This window comes from Electrona antarctica (genome assembly GCF_951216825.1).
Source record: "Electrona antarctica genome assembly, chromosome: 12".
Taxonomy (NCBI): domain Eukaryota; kingdom Metazoa; phylum Chordata; class Actinopteri; order Myctophiformes; family Myctophidae; genus Electrona; species Electrona antarctica.
Window position 1 is genome coordinate 13,242,240 of NC_136793.1, and position 26,390 is coordinate 13,268,629.

Below are 26,390 nucleotides of genomic sequence, written 5' to 3' on the forward strand. Positions count from 1 at the left end.
TTCTCTGCCATCATTTTTCCCCTCCACTATGGGCAGATAGTGAATAATAATACGTTGGGAGAATGGACGGGAAAATGAAATCCGTATTAGCTCTAATTACTTCTCCCATTTATCCTTGGGAATGACAAGAAGATTGATGAAGCTCGCCACTATTTTAAGCAAGGTTATTTCAATGAGTGATTTTCACTCTCCTCGTATCACTGCATTAATCTTAACAGGAGACAGCGATGTTTCGCTTTTTTTCTTTCTTGATCAATTTTGTCTATTTTTATATTCCATATCCGAGGCTCCATCGGTATTGTATAGCTCGTCTCTTCAACGGAAGCTCAACAGAATATCGTCGAGCAGAAGCCTTAGATTTCCATTTTTCATCTTTTTGTATGGTTGTTCATAAATGTATGCCAGGTTTTATACTTTGTTGTACGATAGGGTCTCGCAAAAGTAAGTCTGAGAAGTCTGCTATTAAAAAAACTTTACTAAAGTAATGCTTTAGCCCTGAGTTTTGCGATTATCAGTGAAGTCTTTGTTGAATCAATCATTCCATTTTCAAGTTTAGAACTTCTTTAATTAAGCTCACAGTTGTTGTATTGATGCGGTAGGAGAGATAACAGGCAAACGTTGATAAAAAAAATAACAATTCTTCTACATTCTGTGTAGACTTCTTGTAAATTATGCAGATGTTTAACAATGATTTAACTCTTGAGAGTGTAAAATGAAACCAACCATTCATTTAGTAGTACAGATTACATGCAGAATGTAGTAGTCTGCAGCCCACCAGTGAGACACAAAGTGAGTTAACAGAAGGTTGCCAATCGCCATATCATAATAATGAACGTATGTTAGTATAAGGACTAATTATACGAAGATATGGTTGAAATGGGTGAGTAGGCCCTATCCGTATCCCTTAGTATCCAGATACTCAAGTAGATGTACTTCATTACTGTCCACTATACTGCCCCAGTGTTCATTTTAGCAACTAAAACTATGATGAACTTTTGTTGGCTACGCCTACATTTTTTCACTGACGATAACTAAACAAAAACTAAAGATATGACTAAAACTAAGACTAAATATACTGACAATTTGTAAACAAATAAAAACTGGACAAAATTGTCAGGGAGGGACTAGTGGAGAAAGGACCCAGTAGAACTAAAATACATGGATTTTACGTTTTGGAGCGTGACACACTGCGTGTGCGGGTGTCACGCTCCAAAAATAGCCGATGTACAAGCTCACACTGTGTGTGAGAGTGTATGTTGGCTAACTTTACTAAAAGTAAAACATTTCAGATTACTAAAATATGACTAAAACAAAATGGAATTTATTCAAAATCTGCTGTCAAAAATCAACACTGCACTGCCCTCTCAATACTTGTTTTGCGTGCGTGCGTGAAATGCAGATGCCTGTGCATTTCCAGAGGGCATCACAGCAGCGTGGTGATAATGGCTGAGTGATGCGTTGGTGGGCATCAGGTGGGGGGGGTCAGCGCTCCGCTCTGGCGGCGCGGTGCCCTCCTACGTGTGTCGTGTTTGATTACCCATCAGTGCCTGTTGTTGGCGGCCGGCTCCCATCTCCTTGAACCCGCCACCCCGGTGAAGAGCAGCCAAACGCTAATGGTGTCTTCCACCACACGGACTCTGCCGTGGCTGTACCGCCTGCAATCATATCACAATCACATCACCATCCATTAGATTAGACAAGCGTTTTGTTTTGGCTTTTTTTTTTGTTGTGCACTTGCTGGTGATGGACTAAATCATAATACCTAATATGTGCGGTGGGCGACAGTGCGACAGTGCATGTGCTCGAGTGCTATACTTTAGTTGAGCATCTTATGGAGGTACTAGATAAGTTTCAAAAGTTGCAGTGGTGGAAAGTAACTATATGCACATTTAGTTAAGTGAGTATAATTTCCAATACTTTTACTTCTACTCCACTACATCTCGGATCCAAATACTATAGCCTACTTTTACTCCTACAATTATTTGAAAACGTTACTTTGTCGATTTTTATTATTATTACAAAACATTTCAGCCCTATATACATGTGGCCGTTTGAAAATAGACCACGTACGGACCACGTACGGGAGGACAGCGGGCATTCCGGGCAAGGAAGTAGTTGGGTAACATTTGAGCAGCAGTCTACATTGACTTGAGTATACTGGAGTTGAGTAGCCTACTACTGCAGTAGTGGTACTGTCCTACCACTACTGCAGTAGTGGTAGGACAGTACCACTACTGCAGTAGTGGTAGGACAGTACCACTACTGCAGTAGTGGTACTGTCCTACCACTGGTTACCAACTCTACATCATTTAGCTGCATGGGACCACCCCCTCAAGGACCACTGCTGGTCCCTTGGACCACTGGTTGAGAACCACTGCAATACTGGAAACAACATCCCTAATCGGACAGACAGACAGACAGACAGACAGACAGACAGACAGACAGACAGACAGACAGACAGAGAAGCTCATTCAGGACACAGATTACGGAGGGTATAGACTTTAACTGTAATCTGCCCATAATGCATCTCATCATCCGTAATACCCTGCAATCCCATTTAATTTCATTGGCCTGAGGATTACGCTAGCTGTCTTTTAGCAGTGTCATTGTCAAGCTGAGTACAATAGCATGGCTGTCTTTATTAGCACCATGCAGCCTGGTGTACAGTGGTGGAAAGTAAGCACATTTACTTCTAGTATTGCACTTGAACACAATTTTGAGGTACGTTTACAGTACTTGAGTAGACATTTTGTCATACTTTATAGCTGCACATCGTGCACGTCCTGCTCATCCACAATTCTATCTTCCGAGATTCTATGAGTGATCTGGCTCTGCATTTCCTCAACAAAATGAAGAAAATTGTTGCAAAAAACAAACAAACAAAAAAACATGTTTATATTACTCCTAAACATTTTGCCAAACATCACACACACTCCTATCCTCCTGGTGGAGACCTGTGCCCAGAAGGGCACTTTTTCTAGTTTATACTCCATTGCACAACATTATCACTTAATTGACATTGACAACATTAGGTGTAATACAGTACATCGTATATATGTATTACAGCAGAACACCTAAAGTATGCCAACTATAGGCTCTGCCCACTGCATGCTATGTGCTTCACAGGTCTCGTGGTTCATGGGGTCCTCCCTAGAATCCATTATGTCTGTAATGTTGGCACCTGTCCTGAAAGACAAGGCTGGGAAGCTAAATAGCATGGACAATTATAGACCTATTGCTCTTGCCAGTGTCTTGTCTAAAGTAGTGGAAAGAATCCTACTAACTAGACTGGAGCTGTGTATCCTCACAACTGATAATCAGTTTGGGTTTAAAATAAAGCATAGCACTGATCTATGTCTTTATGCCTTAAAGGAGATTGTTGACAAATACAAGAACCAGAATACCACTGTATTTGTATGCTTTATTGACGCGTACGAGAGCATTTGATATAAGGGTCATGTGGCAAGTTATTTATGAAATTGATCGATAGAGGTGTTCCAAAATACTTATTATACAACAGAAGCAATCTGATTGGTTGAAACAGCTTCTAGCCGTTGAAATAACTACGTTATTTCACCGGCTAATCAAAACAAACAATTCAGACGTTATTATTATCTCCATATTACAACCTTTTGTAAATGAATACCCCTATAGCCTATTGATCATACTACACTATATACAGTGTCCCACAAAAGCATCAAAAGGCACAAATCTGCTTTCTTTTTTAAATTTGAATCCTGAAAAGTCACAGTTTTGGACATATGAGATTTTCCACCTGACAGAGATGACATTATATAAAATGCTGACATGTCGGCAGGAGTCTGAAATTCTTATAAAAGATTAAACTAACTGACAGTTCAGAATCCATTGATCACTGGTCCAACTCCATTTGTGGTCAAAGGAGAACGTTTTCTTTTTTTTCTCTTTTACTTTCATATTCATACAGACATGACGAATCTGAAAGGATTAAACTGTATAATTCAATTTCATCAGGCGAACCTTCCAGACAAAGTCATTAGCGTTACCAGAATGGACTCGCCAATGAATAGACCGTTCTTCTCCCGCTTCCGCAGCCCGGCCCCTTTCCCCCACAAAAGTGACGGAGCCATTGTCATTTCCCATTCATGCCTATAATATATCCGCTCTTCAAATCTTTCCATTTATTTCTATTAATGCACTTTTATATTGCCCGCATCGGCCGATGCAATTAAATGAGACAAGCCTTTTAATGAAAAGCGAGAGGAGTCACCTAATCGCATCTGGAACTCGTGAGAACTTGCGCTGAAAGATGAGTCTTGGAAAATAATGAATTTGAATTAAATGGTGGACTTAATAAACTTCTTCATGACTTTGCTTTGCTTATTACTCTTTGTCGGTGTAAAACTTAAAGGTGAAGAGGTCAGTGCAAATAGGAGGTTGAAATTGAAAGACAAAGCATAGAGTAACACTGTCTGTCGTTTACGTTTGTACACAAACGCCCGGAGGGTTCTCTGCAGGTTTATTCTCTCTCTCTCTCTCTCTCTCTCTCTCTCTCTCTCTCTCTGGGACTGAATTACAAACAGAATACATATATTCCACTTTTCATTCGACATTTTGGATTTTCAGGATTGTGTTTTCTCTCTCTCTCTCTCTCTCTCTCTCTCTCTCTCTCTCTCTCTCCAAGACGGAGAACTGGAAACTGGGTCACAACAAGACACATTCAATAAAACCCGCCGAAGGCTCTGAATCAACGCGATACAAGTCAAATGGGGTGGCAGTGCTCTAATGCAGTGGTTATCAAACTTGTGGGTCGGACGGTAGCCTACTCCCAGGGGGGTCGCCACGTACATGATTTGTGGTGGGTTCCCAGATGACAGTGCAGTGTAAATGTATAAGAACACTAGACCGGTGCCCGGCTGTAGAGCACCAAGTCTGTAACGATGGAAGTTGGAGATCCATGTCCCACCCGGCTATGCAATACCCGTTCCACCCATCTGTCTGTGTCCCTTTTATGCCCATATATGGAGATTTCTGTATCTGTCTCTCTGACCCTTTTTCCACCGGTTGGTTCCCAATGGGAATTGGTTCAGTTCCATTTGGTTCTTAGTCCATGTGCCAGAGCTCCAAAATTGGAACATTAATTATGATTTGAGAGTGCAAAACCATATTAGATTGTTATCACAAGACAATGATTTATTGTATTACAAAATTGTAATATGCAAATGAGGCATTATATAGGCATTAGCCTATATAGGAAAATGTGCAAAAAAAAGAAAGAAAAAGCTACTACTGTGGCAGGGTTATCATATATTTATTTACTTATATTGATTCTATAAACTATTTAATGTAGGTGTAGTTTTGCCCACTCAATTCCTAATTAACGTTCCAATTTTGGATCTCTGCATATGGCTCGATCATGGACTAAAACCAAAAGAACTGAACCGATTCCCATTGGGAACCAACCGGTGGAAAAGGGGTCTATGTGTCCCTTTATTCTAAAGGGAGTTCTGTATATGGAGCATGCCCTGTCCAGAGCCTGGGCAGAGGCCTTTTGTGGTGGTTCTGGACAACCGTGGGTCCCACTTTTATCATTAGCACTTCTTCCGTACCGCTTCTCGCTACCTTCTCTCTGGATTCATGCAAGCGACTGACCGATGTATGCTACGCAGACATATCTTGGTCACTCGTTCTCATATTATGTTCCTTCTTAGGATTTGTACTTTCTTTCTTTTCAATCACAAATGTTAAGAATGCAAGTTAGATAGCATGATATTTAGACAGATGCCAGGTTAATTGTTTACCTGGTATCCTACACAGTAGGCTATATCTTGAATGTAATTTACAGTTCATAATGTTGCATTTAGAAACATAGGATGGTAAATAGCCTACATGGTGCATTTACTGTATAGTGCTTAAGTTTGTGGCAGCGGTGGCCGAACGGATTGCGGAGCGGTCTTGATACCGGAAGGTCGCCAGTTCGAATCAGCGGTCCGACACGTTAAAATTACCACCGCTGAAGTGCCCTTGAACAAGGCATTGAACCACTACGATGAAATGTTCTATGAGCAGGGCCTGGCTGGAAACAAGTTCTTGAGCTTAGCCCAGATACCCTGGGTAAATATAGTAATCATTTCATTTCATTTCATTTCAGTTGTGCATTACATTGACCATTGACCATTTGCAGACCATCTTGCCATCAGAGTTTGGAAGCACTCGTTTTCCGTAAAGCAATGTCCTACTGCCTCCTGCATTACGTGCACATTCAAAACAGGTGGTACGCAGGGCAGTTGAGCGATATCTAACGAGCACTTCCAAACTGCAACATTTAGAAAGAAGAATCACCTGCAAGGACAAAAAGTAGCTCATAACATTTTTTTTATGAAACAAACACTTTGAGGATAGAAAGAGGATAATTCAAGCTTTTCGTACAGCTGCAATGTTGGTGAGTTTGACGTTGTGTAATGCAATCAGATATGACTTTTCTGTTTGGATGAATGGGCTGCCAAGTTGCACCTTGTTAGCACCTTGTCATTAACTTATAATGGTAAGATGGCCGCGGTCTGCATATGGTCCATTCACACAAACATACACCGATGGCGGAGGAAACCATGCAGGCAGTGAGGCATACAACCTGCACATCTGGAGCAATTTGGGGTTCAGGGTTTTGCTCAAGGACACTTTGACTCTGGGTTGACTCTGGGGGAGCCCGGATCAAACTAGGAACCTCACGGTTCCCATCCGGCTGTTTACCTATGAACCTATAGATCACTATTTATATGCATTTCCTTGTCACTCTGGATTAAGAAATTGTAAATTGTACATTAAAGCAAAGTAAAAGTACCTCAACATTGTACTTGAGTACATTACTTAAAGTAAATGTACTTAGTTACCTTCCACCACTTGCATATGAACATCAATACATTCGATCTGCCATGATCTGCTATCATACATAGGCCTAAATCACGTCAATAAGGTCAATGGCTCGCTATGCGCAGGCTGGGTGTGTTAGCGTGCTACAGTGCTGGCCAAACAAAGTGTGACACTCCATCATTAATCAGACAGCCAAGCCATATGTGACAATTAAAAGAGCGAGGGGAAGGTAATGATGCCCAAGTTGTTGCTGACCTTATTTTGAGTCCATTAAACGCCGGGGCTATTTATCAAAGGCACATTATGTCATTACGGGGCTAAAGCGGATCTTTGAAAATGTCACCGACTGTCCCGTCCGCTCATTTTCTCAGGTAGGAGGGTGATTCATATCCCATTAAGCATAAATCGTCAGCTGTCGGGCGGAAACCTTGTATGTCCAAAACCGTGACTTGTCAGGAAATGGTAAATAAATTAAATAAATAAACCCGATCCAATATTGTTGTTATTTATTCACAAGCTCTTGTTAGTACTTTTCATTGGTTCAATATTTCTAAAACCCAAAGACACACTTTGTAAGTGTCACTTTTACTTAAAACAAAGTCTAAAATATCATACACTGTCGTGTGACCAACTATGACATTATTTGACGAAATTTTTTAAATAAAACACGAATAAAAATGTTGCAATATGGAGGTACGTGGTTTCTGCCCGACAAGCGGGCGATACATACATAAATGAGTGTCTATTCTCTGAAATAAATGGGCCTGACCTTCATAAAAATGAGATTTTAAATGCAAATCACCTCAGGAGTGGGGGGAAGGTGTCATCAACAGCAGGGGCAGGAATACCAATGATGAATTGTGTCTGCCTCGAAATCAATAGGTCCCAGAGGATGGTCCTACACCGACAGGAAAGAGAGAGGGGGGGGGGGTGTTCTAACCTATAAATTCAATATTAAATGATTTACTTTCAAAATAAATTCCAACACCTTCCACATCAGCAGAGAAAAGTAATAGCTTAGGAGCTAATTGATTTGGAATTGGGTTGAGTGATTGAGTGAGTGAGTAAGTTCAGGGTCGTACATATATCATTTTGTAGGCTACCTCAAGGAGTGATAATTAATTTGACTAATAAACTGACCTAATGGACCCCAGCCCATGTGGTCACTTTAAGCATAAAATAAAATAGCTATTTTTTGAGTGGTGTAAACCACTCCTACAACTGGCTTTGTTTGTGCAGAAAAAATGAGCATGGTTGCTATGTTCACCCTGTTCACCCGGGTGTGATTTCATTACGTCAGACATGATTTCATTACGTCAGACAGGCTATATAAGACCTTACACCACTCAGTTCACACGGGTGTGATTTTTTTCTCTATCAATAACTCATTCCATGGAAGGCTTGAGATCATGGAAAGGAATTCCCGATATTTGATGAATTAAGTATGCACGCACGTGCACACACATACACATACACACACACACACACACACACACACATACATTTTCGGGGAAACACGCTACTACAGTATGACAGTGCTACACAAATCAGGCATAACTCTAACACCTCCCCCTAAACCTATTCTAATAAAATATGAATATTATGACATAATAAAGTTCACTATATGCCACCTACTGTAGATTGAAGTCGTGCCCTATTGATATATAATTTCCCAATGGAAAAATAGTAATTTAAGTAATTTATACTCGTGGTATAAATGCAAATGCATGCACGCATGCACGCATGCACGCATGCACGCAGCACGTATTTATTATTATTATTATTATTATGTTATTGTCAGATACTCCCTACAAAGTAGACACTGCACAGTCACCTGTGCATGGATGCACACACTCCCTAAGCAGGCTTGAGAGGCGGGCTCTTTAAAAAGTGCACTCCCCCCCCTCACCCCTCCCCCCACAACTGCTGCAAACAGACAAGTTCCAAGATTCATGTTTGGAGGTAAGAGTAGTAGTCAGTGAAGTAAACTACGCTATAATGTAATGTTGTCAGTGTTGTTTGGGGAGTGAAAAAGAGCAGATCGAGCCACATCTCTGACAGTTAAATATAGGCATATATCTTTCCAACTGAGTTCATTCTCCAGGTGAGTTGGCTACCTACAGCTAACTGTAGGCTACCTACAGCTAACTGTAGGTAGCCTACAGTTAGCTGTAGGTAGCCTACAGTTAGCACGAGCATCGGAGCACACAGTGTGTGAGTACCTTCTTTTCTTTATCTAATGGCCTCCTTGTTCAGAGGAAAAAAATTATCTTAATTCTTGATTCATGTCAGATCCTGTGTCTAAAGTAAGTGAGACATGTCCTTTGATACGATATCTCAATAGAAGAGCAGGGAGACAGAATTGTAGAAGTTATATTTTATTAAAATTCTTTCTTTCTTTCTTTCTTTCTTTCTTTCTTTCTTGCTTATGGTGTCCCTTGCCCCAGACGGCAACAGTGAGGAGTTTGACATCCTGAGGCATCTGGGTTGGGAGAATGAGTCTGGCGCTGTGTTTGACACCGGGAGCTCTGATCAGCAGGGGAGGAAAGGACTGGTGAGTAGATGGATGGATGGATGGAGGATCCGATGGAGAGGACTGGAGACACCGCTGGGGGGCAGAGGGGAGATCTATCTCTCCAAAGTTTGACCCTGGCCATCAACAACTGATGAAGTCAAGAATATGGCTCAAGGTAAGAACCAGAAACGGAACGTTTTCTCTTTCTTTTTTCTTTTTTGTCTTTGCTGCTGCTTGTATAGCGCTGCATGTGTATACTAAATTTGATTCAAGCTGTTGGCTGTGGCTGTGGCTGTATTGGTCTGTAGGTCTATTCCTCATGGCTTCTCTCTCTCTCTCTCTCTCTCTCTCTCTCTCTCTCTCGCTCTCTCTCTCTCTCTCTCGCTGTTTGTTGTTTGTTTAATTTCTTTGCTGAGCCGCAACTTGTGTTGTATGCTGTGTATACAAACACAATTCAAACTCATTTACATTTTCCCAAAACAAAATTAATTTAAAATATCAAATCAAAAAGAGTGTGTTATGGACTGTTCTGAAGTCTAGGGGTTTACTGCCCGTAACATGAAAGAACAACACCGCTCATAAAAGATTATCTGTTTTAATACTCAGAGGCAAATAAATTACAATAAATACAAAGTGGCTCAAGTGCATAACGAATGACTGAACAGAATGGCTCTGTGAGCCCTGAATTACTGAATGAAACACTTACATGACAGAATGGTGACGAATGAAGGGAACAAACAAAAGGGAGGTGAGGATGGCAAGACGAACCTCACTCCAGCCCTAACGAACAGACAGGGGCAAAACTACAACTGAAAACATAACACACAGAACTAACACTCCTTCCCGAAGGGAGTGAACTTAAAGGGGAAAACCACCCATTTTCAACATTTTACTATGTCATTAATATACCTTAGAGCTGTTGTGTGGAAATAATAAAAAAGTCCCCCCGATTCTGTGTTTCCTAGAACTGTAAGTGGTGAAACACATCTTGATGATGTCATCAAGATGCGTTTCACCATGTTAATGATTTTTTTCAGATCTCTAGTTCTAGGAAACACAGAATCGGGGGGACTTTTTATTATTTCCACACAACAGCTCTAAGGTATATTAATGACATAGTAAAATGTTGAAAATGAGTGGAATGCCCCTGGAAGGCAAAACAACACATAAACTAACATAACTAAGCGGACATGATGAAAAACAACAGACGTACAGTTGGAGGCCATCGATATTGTCCTTTTCTTTTTGCTGAGGTTTGCGTGATCTGCGCAAAAGGACAGTTAACCCATTTTGGGCGGGAACCCCTTTTGGTGTTTTAAACATTATGTTATAATTTAGCTATTGAAAAATAGCAGATCTACAAGCTCATAGCGTGCCACCGAGTGGCGCGCTACGAGCTTTGTAGGTCTGCTATTTTTGAAAAATCGTGGAGGATTTAGAAGGATTTTTTTTTAATTGAGGTCAGGCCTAAATGGGTCAAATGATAAGGGACAATATCGGTGGCACCCAACTGTAGGCGGCTGGAGGAAAGGCAGACGCTAAGCAGTGTTTCCTCTCCAGAGTCCAGGCAGAGACTGAGCTTTATAGGCCCAGCTGGTAGCCACGCCTGAGCTGCCACAGTACCAATAGGGGCTGATCAGGCTCAACAAACAGTACCAGGCAATAATAGGCGCTCCTCCTATAGAGCGTCGCAGTCCCGCCCCCTACCATGGACCAGGAAATGAATCCCAATGCATTTTTCCCATAGACATTTCATAAAGTATTTATTTAAAGACGGTTACGCCGCGGACAAAGCCAACTGGAGTCGTGACAACTCATGACAACACAAACAATATTTTCTTCGTCTTTAAATAAATACTTTCTGAAATGTCTGAGGAAAATGAACGGAGAATCATTTCCTGGTCCATGGTAGGGGGCGGGCCTGCGACGCTCTATACCCTGTACAGCTAAGCAAGCCTCTATATATTTATCACCACTAATCAAACATAACCAGAACAGCCAAGGGCTGTTACACATGGCAGATCCCTGAACAGCATTTGTGCCAGATATGGTGCGGATTGCAGTGACGGTCGGTAGTCAGAATTGATTTCAAAATACTCACCATCACCTACAAAACCCTCAACAACCAGGCCCCCCTCTACCTCTCTGAACTCATCCACCGTCATGTCCCCTCTCGCTCCCTCAGGTCAAGCACTGCCAACCAACTGGAACCCCACAAGTCCAACAAACGCACTTGGGGAGACAGGGCCTTCGCAGTGGCCGCCCCTTCTCTTTGGAACTCACTCCCAACTCACATCAGATCTGCCCCCACCTTCGAAATGTTCAAAAGCACACTCAAAACCCACCTTTTCAAACTGGCTTTCCCTACATAACCCCCCCCCACACACACACACACACACACACACCCTTCTTGTTTGTCCTTTTTTGATTTTCATTTCTAGTTTTTAACCTTTTAAACCTTTTTAACTAGTTTGACACAATTCGTCTAATAAAAATGTCTGTATTAAAATGTCTGTAAAGCGACTTTGGGTACCCAGAAAAGCGCTATATAAATCGTATGTATTATTATTATTAGTCTCGCGTTGCCAGACTGTTGCCTCTCGCAATTTTCAAATGCTTCCGAGTAAAATATAAAGCTTCTATTTAGTCTTTACAGTCGCACACATTTATTCCAATACAGTATAAATTGAAATATAAGCAGCAAGCATATAGCTTGATTCTTGGCAGAAATGGAAATACAAAAATAAAATGTAAAGTTATTTTAAAATATATTTTTGTCAACAGGTGTAGTTCAAGACTCTAGCATTCGGAGATTGTTGAATAGTTGTCTGGCTAAGCCCTTGGGGGTTACACTTACACACCTATGGAGGGCTAAACCTCTTATCTCCATATTCTAACTTATTGTTTGTTTGTTTCTTTCCGTAAATGAATGCCCTACTTGATCATACTACAACATCACACAAAGGCATCAAAAGCATTTGATATTTTTGAATTTGAATCCTGAAAAGTCGAATGAGGTTTCTACCCGACATGGCAGACCCCTGAACAGTGTTTGTGGTAAAGTAGGCCTGCAGATACTCAATAGGTTTACTTAAATACTGTATATTCAAGGACTTCTTTACTATCCAGTGCTGGCAAGAACTATCAGCTTGACTTTTTTTTATATCACCTCGGTCAGAGTTCAACTTCAACTCATCAATTTACCTCAACGTCTAAAATAGTTCTTAGCCTGAAAGAAAAAAAAGAAGAAAAAAACGTCCCTGTCTTCCATTGAGCGGTTGGTTGTTAGGCTTTGCTTGAACCCTCGCCAACCAATTACTGCGTCACCTCAGTGAGTTGGGCACAAGGTGACAACCTGTAATTATCATTCTGAAGTATTTCTCTTCGACGAACACATTTTATTCTCTTCGGTGCCGGCGGTGGGCTTCCGAACAAGATGGATACACCTGCTGCTGACAAATCAGCAGGGAGGGGGAGAGGAAAAGAAAAAAAGAATTTGAGCAGTGAGCACAAGCCAATAACCCGAGCAACACACATGTGGGCCGTAAAAGAAAAGGTCCTCACCTTGCCACAGAAACGTCTCTGCTTTTGCATGTGATGTGACAGACAAGACAAGTGCACTCTATTTTGTGTAGATGTTTGTGTTAGAAATTGAGGGAAATTATGATTCTCAGATAAATAAAAACGCCGCTTATCAACTAACCGGTTAATCGATCGATAAGGTTATCAAAACGTATCAATTAATGACTTCATCGATAATTCCCATCCCTAATATCAAATATACAATGAATGCACCGACTCTCTGTACGTGTGTACGTACTCGGGAACGGTTCCCCACCGACTTCAAATTTGACACACGTGTTTCATACAACCATGTCCACAGGTGTGGTGCAGTGCCCGGCCGGATCGGATACACGGCTGTCCAGAACTGCCAGGACAGGCTCTGGTCAGGCTTTGCCTAATTTACAATTTAGGCATTTAGCAGACACTCTTTACAGTAAGCAAGAACACATATGGTAATAAATCAAACGCATACAAATAGTCATCAAGGATCATAAGCGAGCTAAGGACCTAACATCCGACTAACGGTAGAATATCTGTACAATAAAACTATATGAGTAATTGAGTATACACTATAGTGCTATGTACTGTAGGGTTGGATCAGACCTTGAAGATATGGGGGTGCCGTACCTTTGGTTGCTTTGTAGGCCATGTGTTTTGTACTCTGTGCAGGCAGCAACCGGGAAGTCGGGAACCAATAGAGGGAGCGGAGAAGGGGGAAGACGTGTAATAATTTTGGCTGCATAATACTGATAACATCAGGGATCTCCATATATAGGAATAAAAGGGATACAGGCAGACATCTCCATATATGGCCACAAAAGGGACACAGACAGACGGTTAAAATGGGTGCAATATATGACAGATATAACAGGTATTGCATACAAAGGGCATGGTATGCATTTCCAATTTCCATTGTTCCCAATTTGCATAGTTCCCAAGTAGGCCAGTGCCCGACGTGCACAGGTCTAGTAGTGCAAATGCCATATCTACAGGCACAAACAGATGAATGGATCATTACTCATGATGATTATTTTATAAAATGACAAATTATTATTATTTATAATTCATTAAATTGATTAGTTTGACCGGTGCACCCCTGGTGCCCTTCACACAGCTTGTTTGATTCAAGTGAGAGAGAAAGGAGTCCTTTGTGGTGTGGGAGTAGTCATCCATGCTTTAATCTCCTCCCCACTAATTAGTGTCATTCTATTCTCTGCACTGGCCTGCTTCTGTCTCACTCACAAGTCTCTGGAATTTCTAATTCTAAATTCAAAACATCAGGGGCAATTGGTAACAAGATACACAGTATGATAAGACAACACGTACAAATGTGGAATACAATTATAATATTAAACTATTGTTAAATAACAACAACAACAATATTACCAACAATAATGGTAAAATTAAGAAAATAAAGCTATGGCAAATTTAAACATGTGATTGCAGAGGAGAACAGTTTTAGAATGGCAAATAATTTGACAATCTGTCTAAAAGATCACCGCACACTTTTTAAACCGTATCATCAAATAAACGGGTTCAGTCAGATTCAGGAATACATTTCAAAGTCGATTTAACCATGCATCGCTACACATGTAATCTCTCAAGATAGAGTGCTGTTATTCCTTTTTATTGCCGATAGGTTCCCAGAGTGCTGCAAATGGAACACTGTTAAACTTTCCATTAATGGCTCTGTTCTTGGGATGTTCCTCAATTTTGGCAAGCAGCATATGCTGCATAAAATCAGGAACGCTAAACACACACCCCGTCCGGTATACAAAAGCGAGCCTAATCAGTACATTGACGGATTGACTTGAGTCAGCAGACATTAAAAGGTCAAAGTAGTATGACTTTTCTCACCCAACAGGTCAAAAAGGGTGAAGGGGTGAAGGCTGTCAGGATACTAAACATCTAAGCAGTAGTTTGCTGCATGCCAAATGCATACGTTGGAGAGAACTGGACCAGGGCTAGGGTCTTGTGCGCCGACGGGCTGTCGAGTCTGACCAGGAAGGAGGCCATGCTGTTGTTGTATGCTGTTACTCTGCCTGACTCTTCCTAATGAATTGACTACACTCCACCCTGACTGGATATTAACATTATTATAGCAGCAGAAGTGTAACAAGCAGTGAGAGAAGCAGAGATCTAATGAACGAAGAAGCCAAATTTCAAGGATCCGCCCTGTTGAAAGGGTGAGGTGAGGTGTGTGTGTGTGTGTGTGTGTGTGTGTGTGTGTGTGTGTGTGTGTGTGTGTGTGTGTGTGTGTGTGTGTGTGTGTGTGTGTGTGTGTGTGTGTGTGTGTGTGTGTGTGTGTGTGTGTGTGTGTGTGTGTGTGTGTGAGATAGTGAAAATAGTAGATCTACAAGCTCACAATGCCAGCTTGTAGATAGTTATTTATATTATATAAGATCTAAATCTGGAGAGAGAGGACGGCCGGAGAGACGGCAACCGTGGGTGGAGAGGGTTGGCTTGGCAGCACAAACCACGTCTTCTGTGAGGAGGAACCCACAAGCTGCAGACTGCAGTGAAACCTGCAAGGAGGTTTTAAAATCAGCCTCGGTGCAACTCGAGAGGCTGCTCGTAGCTCGAGTTGTACCGAAGCTGAGATGTGCACCAACATCTCAGCAGCCATCTTCCCCTTTGACTGTCTCACAGGAGACAGAGGGTGCTGTAGCATGCCACTTGGACACAGGCTGGGGTCTGATCAGCCCTGGTCAGGTCGCCTGGAGGAAGGTGTCTGTTGTAAGACCCAGAAACACCCAATGATCCCAGGTTTACAACACTGATGATGTGTCCAAGTTCATGCATCAGTAGATGTTTAATTAAGCAGGAGTTAAGGCTGCACTATATATATATATATATATATATATATATATATATATATATATATATATATATATATATATGTATAATATGGGCACAGCATGTGAGAGAGGGTGAGCTGTGATTGGAGTGTAGAAGAGCGAGGCAGCTTTCGTAACACCCAGCAGAGCTGTGATTGGAGAGAGTAGGAGAGCGTGGATGATTGAAAGCAATCAGCAGACTGACAGATGATTAAAGCTGAGGCGTGTATGACTCCTGTGCCGTGCATATCAATGGGGATTCCAAGCTAATAGGACCTATACAGTCTTTCTCTTTCTGGAAAGTTAGAATGCTGACCACTTCTATACCATTGTCCTTGCATCCTAGGTGCTACAATGATGTGGAAATGTCCACCAATTTCATCCCTTTGTGATGAACTCTGTGACTGAATCTCATGTCATGTGTGCAGTGAAAATATGTGAATACTTGTATAACCCTGATCGTCTTGTTGTTTAGCTGTTAGTAGAAAAACCCATGACTTGTGCTGTCCCCTTGTGCCGGTAACAGAGGGGTGTCGCTCCAAATTTGATGACGTCGATGTTCTACCGGTGAGGGGAGGAGAGGGAGCAGGGGGAGGGGAGGGGGAGCTCCCTATAGGTTGGTGAACCAATGGGGAGCCTGCGTCCGTTTCCAGCGCTAGTTTGATCCGACCCTCTATGCCAAGAAAAGCTTGGGTACTTCCTCAATAACACCCATAGGGTGTGGGTTATTGTACTAATTATACTGTTGACACTGACTGTAACTATACAGTACCAGTGTTCTATTGAACAACACTGTTTTATGTATTAATGTTTCTGCCTACTGCAGGATACTGTAATGACACAATGATTGAGTGCAAGGTTTAGGTGTCATTAAAGGACCACTTCACCACTTTTCAACCTATCTTTATAATAGGTCCTCACTAATAATCATGATAAAATGGTACAATTATTTTCTACTCGGTCCGTGTCTCATAGGAGGGCTGTGGGAAGTTCCGAAAGACGTCCACCGTGGTGGACGTGTTTTAATAATAATGTTTAAAACGATGATGTCACTGGTCCAGTGACATCATCGTTTTAATCACAATATTATTTTACAAAAATGTTTAGATTTGTATTATCGTGAGAACGATGGCTTCCATTTTCACATTGCAACTTTTCAGGACTAGAAAGCCTGCAGTTTCTATTGGCTTGGATTCTGGTGGACGGGTTTCTGAACTGCCAACAACAGCCCTCCTATGAGACACGGACAGAGTAGAAAAGAATAGTGCTATTTTATCATGAACATTAGTGAGGACCTAGTACAGTTGGAGGCCATCGATATTGTCCTTTTCTTTTTGCTGAGGTTTGCGTGATCTGCGCAAAAGGACAGTTAACCCATTTTGGGCGGGAACCCCTTTTGGTGTTTTAAACTATGTTATAATTTAGCTATTGAAAAATAGCAGATCTACAAGCTCATAGCGCGCCACCGAGTGGCACGCTATGAGCTTGTAGGTCTGCTATTTTTGAAAAATCGTGAAAATATTTATTTCAGAAAACTGGAGGATTTAGAAGGATTTTTTTAAATTTTGAGGTCAGGCCTAAATGGGTCAAATGATAAGGGACAATATCGGTGGCACCCAACTGTATATGAAGATGGGTTGAAAAGTGGTGAAGTGGTTCTTTAAGGATTTATTCGTGATCATACAGGTAAGAGTAGCAAAATATTCTGGGTGCTACAGATGACAAACAGCCAACTCTGGCTACGTTTCGCACATGACATCCTAAATAATTAATGTTCAAAAAAACTTTCAATTGTCTGGGAGTCACAGATTGTTTCTCTTTTGATGAAGCATATTTGAAGCATAACAAAACATAATTGACAAAGGCTCTTTTGTTTTAATGATGCAATCAATTGCGTGCCTTGCATAAGGTTAGACAAATACTTGGAAAAATAATGAAAAGTATTAATATTCCGGCCAATTTAATTCAAGGCAATATTTTCGTTTCATTTTAGGTTTGCGAGATAATGTGATTTATCTTCCTAATTAATTTCCTAACTTGAAATTCAGCTGCAGCTTGAGGTGAATTGATTTCATTTGCCAGCTTGTGAGAATGTTCTCCTTTTGTGTAATGGGACATTTGTATATATATATAGTCTTTCTGTTCTGTGCTTTAATATGTAGCCACAAGCCTTTTGTCTAGTTGGTCTTTTATCTGGTACTGGCACACTAGAGGAAGAGCATTACGTTTTATTGAGACTACGGTGTTGTTGCAGCCAAGGTCAAGATTATAACGAGCTGTATGTTATTGTTTTATGATGATAACAACGAGCTGTACAGTATGTGGTGTGACATTATGCCGGTGGAAATGAGGTGTTTGTGGAGGCGAGATAAAGCCCCCCCCCCCCCCCCCCCTTACTTTTCTGATGTACAGAGAGACACAGGGACATGCACTCAGTGGTGCAAAATAGCCCAGTGCATGATGTACTCACTTATGTGCAGTTTTGTGGTGATATTATTTACTTTATTATATCCGTTTTTCAATATTTTTCACTTTTAACTCCACTGCTATTATTTGCCATATGACTGTATTTAAGCTACTACAGCAGTTACTTTGCAGCTTTATATTATTCCTATGAAGAAACAATATTCTATATGTCAGCTATAAGAAAATAGCCTATCTACAAAGCTCACAACGCGTCGTCATGCGGCAAGTATGTTACAGTACCTTTACTTTTGGAACTCTTTGAGCATACAGGTGTTTTGATGCCAATATTTGTACTTTTACTTTTGGCATAGTATATAAAGTAGGGCTCAAGTGTTTTCGGTAATGAATGATAATCTAAATGGCGTGCTGCTGTAAGATATAACTTCATCAGCAGAGTTAGGGCTGCCGAGCCGACGCATTCATCCTACAATTTAGCTCTATTCCATCAGCGCCCAGACAATTTCCATGCCATTGTCGTTTTATTTTATTTTTTGTGGCAGGTGTTTTGTGAGCTCACCCCCCCCCCCCCCCCACCCCCTAAGCTATGGTGCCCCGGGCTGCAGCCCCGGCCTAAAGCCTGTGTGTCTGTGGTAAGCTGGGGCCTGATTGTGGTACTCAGAGCATTTAATGGAGGTCACCGTGGCTCCTCAGTGTGACCGTCTGTCCTAAAGAAAGACATTTAAAGGAGGTCACCGTGGCTCCTCAGTGGGACCGTCTGTCCTGAAGAAAGACATTCCTTGACGCCCCGCCCACTCAGTAGCCAACTGTTTTTTAGACATCAGTGTCTGTTGTTGTTAACAACACCCCTCAACAATATCCCCATCTTCTCTAACCCACCAGTGCATCCACGGCAATGCCCCCCCTACCTCAAGGAACTTGTCACAGTTCAATCCTCTACCCGCTCCCTCCGCTCCTCAAACACCAACCTCCTCAAACCCTTAAAAACAAACCTACGCACCATGGGTGACCGGGCCTTCTGCTCGGTCGCCCCCGAACTGTGGAACGCTCTCCCCGCCCACCTGCAAGCCCCACAGTCGGTTGACACTTTTAAGAGAGGACTAAAAACTTTCCTTTTTACCAAAGCATTTTTATAGCCTTACCCTTATGTTTTAAATGTTCCTTATGTTTTAAATGTTCCTGTTTTATTAGATGTTTTTAATGGTGTGTTTTCTTCTTGCTGTAGCACTTTGAGATTCCATGGAATGTAAAGTGCGTTATAAATAAAATCCATTATTATTATTATTCTCTGATTGGTCCAGAGCTGAACGTCTATGAACTTTAAACTCAGTAGTTTCTACAGATATTGATAAGTGAAGAGCGTGCGTGCGTGCGTGCGTGCGTGCGTGCGTGCGTGCGTGCGTGCATGCGTGCGTGATTTATCTGCTGATATGTTATGTATTAAAAGCATTATTTTGATGGCGTTCCTGCCCTACCATTTGTCCTTTGTGTGCCCTCAAAATGAACGCTGAAGGCCAACATGTCCTTGGCTTCTAAAATGACAACATTCCAGGGTGCATGTAATGGGACTTTTACTGACGTAATACATCAATCTTCCAGCACTGGAGAGATAACTTAGCATTTTGAATCATCAGTGGGAGTGACAACGTTTAACCCGTTAAGAACTGACACGTGTTGTCTTCTAAATCCTAACAGAAAAAATAATAATAAATCTATATCATATCTATATCATATCATATGTATTTGACCGTGGACCCCAATCTCAGCTATCCCACAAGCAAAGATTTGAGTAACAAATGGCACAAAGATTAGGACACATTGTTTTGTTTTAATCAGATCTACAAGCATATATCGCGGCACGATTCTGAGCTTGTGTGATTTTTTTTGAATGGCCAAATGATAAAATGATGCTTTTTAGCAAAAATGCGTCTTAATGGGTTAACTCAGGTTTGTCTCGCCGTCACCGCCGACCTGGCAGAGACTGTAAATGGTGCATTTATATAGCGCCTTTATCCAAGGCGCTTTACATAGATTGTGCATTACATTCACCCATTCATACACCGATTGCGGCGGAAGCCATGCAAGGTACCAACCAGCACATCGGGAGCAATTTGGGGTTCAGTGTCTTGCCCAAGGACACTTCGACACATAGACAGGAGGAGCCGGGATTCGAACCGCCGACCCATGGATCATTGGACGACCTGCTCTATCTCCTGAGCCACAGTCGCCCCGACTGTGAATATTTCATCTCTCTTGTTCCCTTCCTTATTATTATTATTATTATTTTGAGAGAGCTTCACTCTGCCCTCACCTTAAATTCATTTTTGTTTAATTATTCATGCACAGTGCATAATTTATCGCAGACTTGTTTATGCATGGGATAGCCACCTCAGCCACCTGAGGAGTCGGATGTTTTGTTTTTTTCTGATGTTTTCAGTAGTGGAAAGTTTAGAGGTAAGGTTTAAGGCACGCATCAAGGTCCATTCTTTATTTGGCATTTGAGCCATGCACGGACCACCATTTGAGATTAGTCCCAAGACTTGTCGTTGGATACGATTTTGTCCACAATTCCATGCAGTATTGATGTGGTACTATAGGAGAGAGAACAGGCAAACATTGATCAATATAGCAATTATTCTACATTCTCTAATTGTGTACCGTAACATTAAACCAAATAGACCCGTCAAGGGTCTATTTCCAGCAAGAGCTAAATATCTAATAAGGGTCCATTTGGTTGCCAACTCTTCATCATTTAGCTGGGGACCACTTGGAACCAGTCCTCAAAGACCACTGGTTGGGCCTGGGCCACATGGTGTAGGCGTCTGGGCACCTAGGCTGGTAATCCAGCTTGACAGCGTGTCACTCTTCCCATATCTCTCCCCATTCCCTTGTCAGTCTAATGTTCATCTATCAATAAAGGCAGAAAAAAGGCCCCCCAAAAAAGGGCCACTGGTGGTTCCCGCCGGACCACTGGTTGAGAACCACTGTCCTAAAACACAAACAAAAAGACAAACAATAAGAAAAAGTGAAATTTAGGACCTTGGGTGGCACACCGTCTCTGGCGCAATGTTAAAGTACCTGCTCACCACTACAGAGTCTGGGGGTTCCAATCCACCGTGGAGCATTCTGCTTTGTTGACTGCACGAACACAGTTGGCCCGTGTTGTTCGGGGCAGGGAAGCTGGGCAGGGAAGCTGGGCAGGGAGTGAATATTCATCACTGGATGTATGGCTGGGGGTGCACGTTCTGTGTTGTAGTACAGTCGTTCTCAAACATTTTTGTCTCCGATCACCCCTGTAAATAACTTTTTCATCAATTGCATTGTTACTTTATATATCACCTTTTGTCACCTTTTGTCATCTTGATGGTACATAAACATGTCCGTTTAACCACTCAAAACTCACATTCACCAAAAATATCAGATCTACAAGCTCACAACTTGCAGATTGTGAGCTTGTAGATCTGATCGTATTGGGGAAGACACCTGGTGTACTGCAGGGCATGCTGAAAAAGAACGCACCAAGGACAGTTTAAATCACGTCCGTTTTTCTAAGTAGGCCTATAGAGGGTCTAAGACTAAGTGATCAAACTGAATTGACAGTGATAAATTCAAAATAATATCAAGGTATTCCGGGGGCACCCCTGGAATTGTGTCACGGCACCCACTTTGAGAAGCCCTGTTTTAGTCACCTGAAATCACTCCCTGCAGTCACGGCAGGGAGTGTTGGGCGGGAGGAGTATAGGACAGAGGATCTATACATCCTCCCGTTGGGGGCTCCTCACTGGCAGGTGAGCATGTGTAGGATGCAACAGACTGTGACTGTGGCAGCGGAAGGGAGGAGTTAATTGGCATAATAATTACTAAATTGGGTAAACGTGACATTTAATGTCATAGATGGGACCTTTTCAGTAAAGCTCAGAGTAGTTGTTGTTGCACCCTGGGTTGCACCTCCCTGCCTTCAGCCACATGCAGCAGCGATCAACACGGCTGGATGTATGATCATGGTTGTTAGCGCGGCAGTGCATTGTAGCTGTCTGTCAGCTCAGTGGGATGTAGGGAGTGCTTTAATAGCTGGCCTGCAGCTACTGTAAAGAGGCTTGGAAATTGGAGGGAGGATGGTCCGCTTGTAATTGGATTTGGTGAGGTTATATTTCTATTTCATTCTTTCTTTCTTGTATTCATGTGGTCAGTCCACCGATAACAAAACACAGATATGAGATGCATGAATGTGCACATAAAGACACGCGCACGCACGCGCGCGCACACACACACATGCACATACTAGCACACACAGAGAAAAAACTGTTCTAAACTTACTGTCTACATTCATTTTAGTAGACTTATTTGGGACTACAATTACATTAAATAAAAACTAAGTACATAACTAAGTACATAACTCAAGTAAATACTGTACACTTTGGTCAGTCACTGTCCACTACTGTTGGTGTCTGAGGAGAGGGAACAACGGCTTTGAAGCTAAGAGACTGTTAAGTCTCGCATAGCCACACAACTATATTCCACAATCTACATAATGCCGAGAAAAGGAGCTGTCATCTGTTCGTTATTTCCGAAAATGTGTTTTTAAATAGTCTTTAAAATATATATTAAAATTTTCATTTCTGCTATACAGCAAGCTACTATGCACTTTGAATGATTTGAATTAGTGTAAGACAAATTTACACGTCAAATTGTGATATTTCAGAAGTCTTGCTCAAGACACTAAGGCCAGCTAAATTTAAACTCCAATTTGGCACATTCATTTGAACCTTATACAAGTTCGCTAATACAGGAATGTGTGCTGATAAGCTGCCAAAGACATATTGAATATGTCATAAGCGGTTTAAAAAGAGGTGCAAAGGGTAAGACCACTTTTTTAGAGGTTTGGGTTGTTTTCTTACCTTATTATGGGCAAACTATTCCATTCCATGAGTTATTTCGCTCCGTTGTGTTGTTTATTAGCAATTTAAAAAATAAAAATAGTCGCTCATTGACTTCCATTGTAACGGGGAAACAGCTCTCAAAGTCCCTCTTTTAGCACATGAACCAACGCAACAAAAGCTGATTCTGACAGTTTATGACATCAGGAAAACTCAGTTTTATTCCAACTCTATGGCGTTCCCAACTCATGGGATGGAATAGTTTGCCCATAATAAGGTAAGAAAACAACCCAAACCTCTAAAAAAGTGGTCTTACCCTTTAACACGTATGTAGCACACTACACATTTATTTTACCTTCCCAAATAATATATGACATTTTTGCCAATCATATTGTAAGTCCCGGTGTCAAATAATATCTTTAAATAGGCTCAAGTTGGCCCACACCCTCTCGTGTAATATTGCTTAAATGTTCCATGTAAAGCATCAACTGGTCAGTCAACTGGAACACTTGAAACGGACGATTTCCCGCCCTTCATGTGGCTATCATCTCTGCCGGGTGAAAACCTTGTATGTCCAAAACCGTTACTTTTCAGAAAATGTAATAGAAACAAGCCCAAAATGACATAGTCATATTGGACCTACCTTTGATACGTTTGATTGTTTTTTTCTTTCTCTTCTGCACTATAACTGTATGTGTTTTTTAACAAATTTTGTTATTTTGCATCCCTATAATGTCATTTTATAATTGTGTTTCCTTTGCTTGATGTTCCATGTAAAGCACATTGAATTGCCTCGTCCTTAAATGTGCCATAAACCAAATGGCCTTTGCCTATAGTTCCATTAGTTCCCTGGAGGCCATCCAGCCAGGAGTTTGTCAGAGATCACCCAGAGGTGCATGTGGTCTGTCATGTCAGTGGTGTAAAGTACTGTACTTAAGTACAATTTTGAATTCCGGACTTTCACTTATTTGATACTTTTACTTTTACTATGGTTACTTGAGAACAAAATGCGGGTACGTTTTTCCACCACTGCGTCCGGGTGACCTCTCCCTGCTTTCCTCCATCCGTTCCGTGTGAGGGAGGCTGTGGAGATGATCATCACTCTGGTGCAGGGAGGCTGTGGAGATGATCATCACTCTGGTGCAGGGAGGCTGTGGAGATGATCATCACTCTGGTGCAGCTATACTTTTCATATCCTAGCCCATTATTTATTCAGCCATTTGAGCCACGATTTGATGACTCAGATCCAAGATTAGAATATTTTGTTGTCTTTGAATGAGATTTTGTCCACAACTCCATGCTGTGGGCTATTGATGTGGTACAATACTGTAGAGATAACAGGCACACGTTGTTATCAATATAACATTCTATTGATGTGGTACAATACTGTAGAGATAACAGGCACACACACCATGTTATCAATATAACACTTATTCTGCATTCATTCTGTATTCGTCACTTACGCAGATGAGGATTGGTGTACTTGGCTTTTATATACAGTATGTGTAGGCTATATATATATATCTATCGATTGTTTATCATGCTTGTAGATCTGGTGTTATTTTCCGATAGCCGAAGTGTAGGGCTTTAGTGTATGTTTTGTAATGATAATCTGAATCTACAAAGTAACCAGCAGGCCTAATTACCTAAAAAATTGCCTCAGAATATGACCTATGTACCGTACTCGAGTAAATGTACTTGGTTACATTGTCTGGCATGCAGCTGATCGAGGCACAAATGAAGGTCAAGCGGTCAAAAGCGGCCAGACAAAAAGCAATTTCAAGTTTCACGATGACGGACTTCCTCCACAGTTTTGGCTCACTTTGTCGGCCCCGCTTTGCACTCGCCAAAGAGAATTGTCCCATTGATGTGCTCAGCCGGCGTGTTGTTTTAAGTCTCCTGTGGTCAAAGGATACGCACGCGCACCTCTGAGCAGTGAGCACTCCCAAATGGAGAGGGAGAGATTATAACTTGCGCATTCATCATTTCACAAGGTTATCTAACCCAGGGCCAGCAGCATATAGTTCCTGCCTGGCACAAACCTTACATCTCCATGTTTCTACTTGTTACTCTATGTGTCGTTTCGTCACTTAAAGCGGCATAACTTATTTTGAAGTAACTTATACTTATTCTTGTACAGTAGAGTATGTTTTCTCTTCTTACTCGGCATCCTATAATAAAGTATTGGCACTTTGGCTACCGGTGTGTGTCCATGCCGTCTTGTCCCTTGAAGACTCCTATTCAGAGTATGTTAATTCTTTCCCTTGTCAGTATATATATACTGTATACGTACCCCGCCACCTTCATATCCCAGGTCCGTATATATACGTATACTCCGTCTATATAATGGTTGAGGCCTACGGAAGCTTTTAACATTGGTCCGGTTCCTATGGCAACACCCCACCGTTCCAACTATGGGATTGGAAAACTAATCACAGTGCAAAGCAGTTGAAAGGAGGATTTTCAAACCTCCATAAATCGGACTCCATGCAGGATCGCTGTCCTTGGTGGACTCCGTCTTTTAAAGTGAACGTGTATGGTGGCACTGGGAACTGGGGTTTATGCTAACAGCTAGCCGCAATTATAGAGTTAATAGGCCTACAACAATCTGTATGTTAATCCAATATGATTTATACAATTTGGGTTGTTGTATTTTGTCTCCCTGCTCTTCTATTGAGACATTTCAATCTTTTCAAAGGCCATGTCTCACCTAGACACAGGATCTGGCATGAATTAGCTCAATGGTGAAAAAACAAAAGAAGAAAGTTAGAAGAGGAAAGTTACATAGTGCAGCCGTGAGCTGGCAATGTGAGCTTGTAGATCTACTATTTTCACTATTTCATGGGGGGGGGGGGGGGGGGGAGTGAGTGATAGTTTTTGGACATATGAGTTTTCCACCCGACCGGCGTCTGTGTTGGTTGATAAGGAGGCCAACGGCGAACGCTATAACATACTGTATGTATTTATAAACATACATTTTACTCCCAAGTATAAGTTTGGCAATTTCTTCTTTTTCTTTTGAGGGGAAAGTTTATTTTGTCACCTTTTTTTTCCTCCACCCTTTTTTGTGACGGCCATTCCCTTGGGAGTGTTCGGTACATTGATGTCGGTGTAAAGTGGAACATGTTGATGATCAGAGTGCTGCGGAACGATGCATTTCAAGTGCCTGCGAGTCCGATATGCGTGGTTATGAGAACGGGGTTGGACAGAATACAAAAAAAAAGACGAAAATAGAAAAGAAAATGCATCAGCATAATGCTGACAGTGCTAAAACAACCCCATCAACTATGAAACTGTCGGGAATGACTTACACACAAACACATG

At 41.6% G+C, this 26,390-nt stretch overlaps 1 long non-coding RNA gene across 1 annotated transcript in view; it reads left to right on the forward strand.

The window, feature by feature from the left end:
- Positions 1 to 9,040: 9,040 nt before the first annotated feature.
- Positions 9,041 to 26,390, forward strand: part of LOC306933376 — a 43,523-nt gene continuing 26,173 nt past the window's right edge. The window contains exons 1-2 of the long non-coding RNA XR_013791216.1: positions 9,041 to 9,155; positions 9,297 to 9,539. This is a non-coding gene — a long non-coding RNA (uncharacterized lncRNA). The remainder of the gene's footprint in view (positions 9,156 to 9,296; positions 9,540 to 26,390) is intronic.